At 30.8% G+C, this 8,294-nt stretch overlaps 1 long non-coding RNA gene across 1 annotated transcript; it reads right to left on the bottom strand.

The window, feature by feature from the left end:
- Positions 1 to 3,683: 3,683 nt before the first annotated feature.
- Positions 3,684 to 4,472, bottom strand: LOC142236566 (uncharacterized). The gene is made up of 2 exons (XR_012722094.1): positions 4,055 to 4,472; positions 3,684 to 3,889 (listed from the first exon to the last, which is right to left on the bottom strand). It is a non-coding gene; the product is annotated as an uncharacterized LOC142236566 (long non-coding RNA).
- Positions 4,473 to 8,294: the final 3,822 nt, after the last annotated feature.

Here is an 8,294-nt window from a genome sequence, read left to right as displayed (position 1 = left end):
GCAAAATATATGCTGAAATTGAATTGAATTGGGCTATACATAAATTTGTGAAATAATCCGGGTACTTCACAAATTTCCTCTAGAAATAAAAATTTTCTATAGAAATAAAATTTTGACAAAATTTTTTATAGCAATAAAATTTTGACTAAATTTTCTATAGAAATAACATTTTGACAAAATTTTTATAGAAATAAAATTTTGACAAAATTTTCTATAGAAATAAAATTTTGACAAAATTTTCTATAGAAATAAAATTTTGACAAAATTTTCTATAGAAATAAAATTTTCTATAGAAATAAAATTTTGACAAAATTTTCTATAGAAATAAAATTTTGTTGTTTTAATTAGTTGACCTTTAAACTTTTAATTATATTTGCTTAGTTCGGCTTGAGGTCATGTGAATAAAAACAGATGTTGTTGTTTTTTGAGTTGTATTTTTATATTTAAAATTTTCCAATATTTCGAGACATCTCCGATGCTCGTCTTCAGGGAAATTACTTTAAACAAAAAGAAAAAACATTTAACACATTAACAAAAAAATATATCATTACATGAAAAACACAGATAATTACATTTAAATTTAAAGAACAGTGAACTTCTTTACAAGGGAGTATATTTACAACTAAAAGCTAATCTGTCTTTCTATATTTTTGTACAATATTTCTATAAATATGTGCACAATGGTCCGTATCAGTCTTAAAATTCATTCGTCTTTCTGCAGGTACATTTATAATATGTAGCATCTCCAGAGTAAATCTCCTTTTATAATTGGTTTCTTGCGTCAAAATATCTACGTCCTTAAAGTTGGGTTTGTGTCCTGTTAAAGTGCAATGTGCTGCAAGTGCCGTCTTTTGCTCCAAGGGCTTATCAGTGGCTTTCTGATCAGATTTATGCCCTGAGAGTCTAGTTTTTAATTTGGTTTTCGTTGTACCAATATATACTTTTTGGCAAGTATCAGAGTCATTTCCATTGCATTTGATCTTATATACTACGTTTGACTTGTCTTCTTTCTTAATTTTAGATTTTGTCTTGCTGAAGAATTGATTTACTGTATTATGAGTCCTTTGTGCAATTTGAAATTTGTCCTTATTTAGCATGTTAGATGATTTGAATCTTTCCCCCAATTCTCGGAAAGATTCAAATCATCTAACATGCTAAATAAGGACAAATTTCAAATTGCACAAAGGACTCATAATACAGTAAATCAATTCTTCAGCAAGACAAAATCTAAAATTAAGAAAGAAGACAAGTCAAACGTAGTATATAAGATCAAATGCAATGGAAATGACTCTGATACTTGCCAAAAAGTATATATTGGTACAACGAAAACCAAATTAAAAACTAGACTCTCAGGGCATAAATCTGATCAGAAAGCCACTGATAAGCCCTTGGAGCAAAAGACGGCACTTGCAGCACATTGCACTTTAACAGGACACAAACAAAACTTTAAGGACGTAGATATTTTGACGCAAGAAACCAATTATAAAAGGAGATTTACTCTGGAGATGCTACATATTATAAATGTACCTGCAGAAAGACGAATGAATTTTAAGACTGATACGGACCATTGTGCACATATTTATAGAAATATTGTACAAAAATATAGAAAGACAGATTAGCTTTTAGTTGTAAATATACTCCCTTGTAAAGAAGTTCACTGTTCTTTAAATTTAAATGTAATTATCTGTGTTTTTCATGTAATGATATATTTTTTTGTTAATGTGTTAAATGTTTTTTCTTTTTGTTTAAAGTAATTTCCCTGAAGACGAGCATCGGAGATGTCTCGAAATATTGGAAAATTTTAAATATAAAAATACAACTCAAAAAACAACATCTGTTTTTATTCACATGACCTCAAGCCGAACTAAGCAAATATAATTGAAATAAAATTTTGACAAAAATTTTTATAGAAATAAAATTTTGACAACATTTTCTATAGAAATAAAATTTTGAGAAAATTTTCTATACCCGTGTAAAAATTGGAGGATCCAATCCTATCTAATATCAAATTGGGTCTAATTGGATCTGTTCAGATATTGGTTCAGACATAATTAGATATGCTATATATGGTGCTAGATCTGGTTAGATATAATTGCAGATCTCATCATATATAGTATAATATCTAATTATATCTGGCATATCTAATAATATATGCTTGGATAGGACCATATATAGCACTATATCTAATAAGATATGGTAGATATAACATCATATCTGACTATATATGGGGTTAAATACGGTCCAAAATATAAAAAAAAATCATGAACAAGTTTTTTGAAAAGATTTTTGAAATACACGTCTAAACCTCAATGCCATTATGTCAAATGTCAACGCCGTCAGGAGCATCACTTCTAAACAAATTTAACGCCAGACTAGCTGAGAAAATTAAGAAATTTAATATAATTGTTTTAAATGAGTTCCTTTGATAAAGTGTATATCGTTTCCTTTATTGCGGAGATTATGTAGGTAAGTAGATTGTATTTGTTATTTCCTTAGTAGTCATTTTCATTTTGTTTTACTATTTTCTAGATTTGGAAAAAAAAGGAAACCTCAGTGGTGTACAGGTTAACATGCCCGCCTTGCATTCAAAAGGTCACGGGTTCAATCCCAGTTCCGACCAACACCACAAATTATTTCGGCGGTGGATTATCTCCTCGCAGTAATGTTGGTGACATTTCTGCTTCAAAGATTCTCTAAGTTGTTTCAGCGCAACGTGAAATGCCGATAGGACTCGATTATAGCAAGGAGGTCCCATGTTATTGAGCTAATTATTGAATCGAGCGGTAGTCAGTGATAAGTGAGATGTTGATCACTGTGATGTCATGATGGTCTGAATAGTATGTATGAGCCTAAAATAACAGCCTATCGCTATACCTAACCTGATCCCGAATACACTTTAAATGTTAGTATTAAAAGCAACATAAAATTATATGGCAATTTTTATTGCAACTTAAAGAAGAATGATCCAAAACAATACTAATACTTGCTTACATAGTTCAATATATTGCCATATTTGTTTATTCCTATATTTGTTTAATAATTGTTTTTTACTTAATTTCATTGCAGATTGCCTTAACGCTAATACTTTAGTCGCGTGTCTAAGTCCAAAGCAGAAGAAACAAACGAAAAAACCCTTGGACAACACTCTAACTCAACTGTCAATACTCTTAAATAGCTTTGATGGATCAATTTAAATTAAACATATTTATTATGCACATACTTTTTGTCTGTATTATTAAATAAAAAATTGATCTCATTTTATATACAAATTATGGGCTTTTATGTGTTGAAAGATCTCGAAAGAAACAATTGTATCAAATAATATACAATTATATCAAATTAGATCTGATTAGATGTGTCTCATTTTTGAGATCTGCTCTGATCCAATTTCATAGTATTTAGATCTGACCAGATATAACCATTTTTCGGATCTGCTCAGATCTGACCATATCTTGGCTCAGATCTAAACATATCAAATCAGATCCCCCAATTTTTACACTCCCGTGTAAAAATCTGAGCAGATCCGAAAAATGGTTATATCTGGTCAGATCTAAATACTATGAAATTGGATCTGATCAGATCTCAAAAATGAGACACATCTAATCAGATCTAATTTGATATAATTGTATATTATTTGATACAATTGTATCTTTCGAGATCTTTCAACACATAAAAGCCCATAATTTGTATATAAAATGAGATCAATTGTTTTATTTAATAATACAGACAAAAAGTATGTGCATAATAAATATGTTTAATTTAAATTGATCCATCAAAGCTATTTAAGAGTATTGACAGTTGAGTTAGAGTGTTGTCCAAGGGTTTTTTCGTTTGTTTCTTCTGCTTTGGACTTAGACACGCGACTAAAGTATTACAGCGTTAAGGCAATCTGCAATGAAATTAAGTAAAAAAACAATTATTAAACAAATATAGGAATAAACAAATATGGGAATATATTGAACTATGTAAGCAAGTATTAGTATTGTTTTGGATCATTCTTCTTTAAGTTGCAATAAAAATTGCCATATAATGTTATGTTGCTTTTAATACTCACATTTAAAGTGTATTCGGGATTAGGTTAGGTATAGCGATAGGCTGTTATTTTAGGCTCATACATACTATTCAGACCATCATGACATCACAGTGATCAATATCTCACTTATCACTGACTGCTGCTCGATTCAATAATTAGCTCAATAACAGCTCACGTTGCGCTGAAACAACTTAGAGAATCTTTGAAGCAGAAATGTCACCAACATTACTGCGAGGAGATAATCCACCGCCGAAATAATTTTTGGTGTTGGTCGGAACTGGGATTGAACCCGTGACCTTTTGAATGCAAGGCGGGCATGTTAACCAGTACACCACTGAGGTTTCCTTTTTTTCCAAATCTAGAAAATAGTAAAACAATATGAAAATGACTACTAAGGAAATAACAAATACAATCTACTTACCTACATAATCTCCGCAATAAAGGAAACGATATAACCTTTATCAAAGGAACACATTTAAAACAATTATATTAAATTTCTTAATTTTCTCAGCTAGTCTGGCGTTATGCGCTTTACAGACTATCAGTTATTCCGGACGACAGTGCTCGTGCCGAACATATCCCATATATTGTGCACATTATAAGTTAAGTCCGAAGGCATAATCGATACTGCTGCATGTTTATGGGATCGATAACACATTTACCGATTATTTAGTCATCGCCGACATGTCGCATCGATCCGACACACTGTAAGATTCTTTACAAACGCCGACATTCCGTCCGGAATAACTGATAGTCTGTAAAGCGCATTAAATTTGTTTAGAAGTGATGCCCCTGACGGCGTTGACATTTGACATAATGGTATTGAGGTTTAGACGTGTATTTCAAAAATCTTTTTAACTTGTTCATGATTTTTTTTATATTTTGGACCGTATTTAACCCCATATATAGTCAGATATGATGTTATATCTACCATATCTTATTAGATATAGTGCTATATATGGTCCTATCCAAGCATATATTATTAGATATGCCAGATATAATTAGATATTATACTATATATGATGAGATCTGCAATTATATCTAACCAGATCTAGCACCATATATAGCATATCTGTGCATATCTAATTATGTCTGAACCAATATCTGAACAGATCCAATTAGACCCAATTTGATATTATTAGATAGGATTGGATCCTCCAATTTTTACACGGGCGGGTAGAAATAAAATTTTGACAAAATTTTCTATAGAAATAAAAATTTGACAAAAAATTTTCTATAGAAATAAAATTTTGACAAAAAATTTTCTATTTGGAAATAGAATTTCGACAAAATTGTCTATAGATATTTTACAAAATTTTCTATAGAAATAAAATTTTGACAAAATTTTCTATAGAAATAAAATTTTGACAAAATTTTCTATAGAAATAAAATTTTCTATAGAAATAAAATTTTGACAAAATTTTCTATAGAAATAAAATTTTGACAAAATTTTCTATAGAAATAAAATTTTGACAAAAATTTTTATAGAAATAAAATTTTGACATATAGGATATAGAAATAAAATTTTCTATAGAAATAAAATTTTGACAAAATTTTCTATAGAAATAAAATTTTGACAAAATTTTCTATAGAAATAAAATTTTCTATAGAAATAAAATTTTGACAAAATTTTCTATAGAAATAAAATTTTGACAAAATTTTCTATTTTGACAACAAATTTTCTATAGAAATAAAATTTTGACAAAAAATTTTCTATAGAAATAAAATTTTGCAAAAATTTTCTATAGAATTAAAATTTTGACAAAAAATTTCCTATAGAAATAAAATTTTGCAAAAATTTTCTATATAAATAAAATGTTGACAAAATTTTATATAGAAATAAAATTTTGACAAAATTTTCTATAGAAATCAAATTTTTTAGGGTTTTTCTTATGCCGATTGTCGGTTTTGTATACCGAATTGTATTTTTGCCAGTACACCGTTAACATCGTATTACACTTTTATTCAAAACTGTGTTTTTTATTTGAATTAATTTTTTCTCACACTTAGTCATTGAATATTTCAATCATACACATCGTTATGTATTGAGCCGGTTGAATTCGTTTGCATTCTCATACATGTTAAATTTTGAATTAAATTTCATACGGGGGGAAAAGTTCAGGTTTCTGTTTACATTGAAACAATTTGTATGGGATTATAAGAATATGCTTACTTCGGAACTGTTAATTTTTTAAATGATTAAAAAGTAATTGTTTTTTATTGCAAATTCGATGATTTATTTAATTGGGACAATCAATTAATGAAATTCACTACATTTTTCCAGATTAATTCAATTAAAAACTAAACTTAAATACTTTTCTTGTCATTTGATGATAGTGTATACGATTTGTCACTTTATAATGTGTTTCCGTTTTTGAATATTACAATTTTCAAATATTTTCTTTATTGATTTTATTTTTCAATTTGGTTAAAAAGTCAATTGTATCAATTAATTTAATTATCAGTTAATAATTTAAATATAAATTAATTACGAGTTCAACATCAATGAACTTTTTAATTGACAATAATTTTTCTGTGTAGATATTAGTGTGCATATAATAGAAGTCGGTATCAGCTATTACATTGATACGATGAAAGCTGTCCATCGATTGCCGCCTTAGTGTTATGTGGTCCAGTTTAATGTGTTGATGTTCGCAGCTTTAGTTCGTTCAAGTACGCTGGTTTGACTCAACCAGCGTACTTGTACTTTTGTTGTGTGCAAGATGTAGGGTGGAGATTAAATGTTCAATTTCAGCTAAGGGTCTTTACATTTTGAGGTTGTTCGTTTTTCGTTCGTTTGTATTTTCCCGGTAAGCTCAGAAATGGCTGAACTGATTCACATGAACGAAGAGGGATCATGTGGTGAAAATAGGGTATCTCATGTTTTGAATATTAGGCCAAAATTTTCCGATTTTCTTGAAACTTTCAGGGAAGGTTTGGGGGTGACGTTCGGACAAAGATCCACTACTTTATTTTTTGATATTTGATTGGGGAAGGGTGACCACCCCTTTGCCCGCCCCTTTAAAGTACAGTGAAAAAACTAAACTTCTCCGAGTTACTTGAAATTTACAGAGGACGTGGGGGGAGGTTATGGGGTACCCGGTTTTTTAATATTTGAACGGGGAGGTGTCCTTTCCCTTGCCCGAATTTTTGAAAAGTGGAGCAAAGTTCTCCTTAAACTTTTCAAGAATGGTTGAAAGTAACGTCTAGACAAAGATTCGCTACTTTATCTTTCGATATTTTCGCAGAGAATGTACCTTGGAATTTTCAGAGATGGATGAAAGTGGTGTCAAGACAAAGTATTTAATTTTTCGATATTTGGTTGGGGAGGGGAACCTCTTTTTTATGTTGATATCAAAGCCCATGTTCGCATATCCACTATCAGGTGAATATATTCCACAATTTCGGTGTTCTACTCTCCATATCACCGGAATATTCCTGAAATTAATTCACTAGCATAAGTCAAGGTGAAAGTTTAATAATGTCCGCGATGGATGTACTTTCGATATGGTGCATTCACTAACATCACCTGGAAAACGTTAACTTAAGCAGTTTTTTAATGTTTTTGGAGCAATCTGGTTGGTTCCACAAAAGTAAATAATAGAGAAGGTTCAGTGCCCATATGTAAAAGGTACTTTTAGTTAAATGTGGTATCACAATGGACTGAATAGTCTAAGTGAGTCTGAAATTTAATCGGGCTGCCAATTTAACCTAACCTAACCTAACATCACATACCAAATTTTTGACGGATCGGATGAAATTTGCTCTTCCCAGGGGCTCTGGAGGTGAGATCTGGGGATTGATTTTTATGGGGGCGCTATATAATTATCGACGTAACAGGTTGGCTGATAAGTCCCCGGTCTAACAAAGAAAAACAGATAATCGATAAAAATTATTTCATACGCATCCCAAAAAACAGAGGCCATTACTTTGCCAGCGGACTTTTGAGTCTTTCCACGCTTCGGAGACGGTTCACCGGTCGCTGTCCACTCAGCCGACTGTCGATTGGGCTCAGGAGTGTAGTGATGGAGCCATGTTTCATCCATTGTCATATATCGACGGAAAAACTCGGGTGTATTACGAGTTAACAGCTGCAAACACCGCTCAGAATCATCAACACGTTGTTGTTTTTGGTCAAATGTGAGCTCGCGCGGCACCCATTTTGTACAGAGCTTCCGCATATCCAAATATTGATGAATGATATGACCAACACGTTCCTTTGATATCTTTAAGGCCTCTGCTATCTCCATCAACTTCATTT

The sequence above is a fragment of the Haematobia irritans genome, chromosome 4 (genome assembly GCF_050003625.1).
Source record: "Haematobia irritans isolate KBUSLIRL chromosome 4, ASM5000362v1, whole genome shotgun sequence".
Lineage (NCBI taxonomy): Eukaryota > Metazoa > Arthropoda > Insecta > Diptera > Muscidae > Haematobia > Haematobia irritans.
Note: the sequence above shows the minus strand (reverse complement) of the source record. Positions and strands in the feature narration are given on the sequence as shown.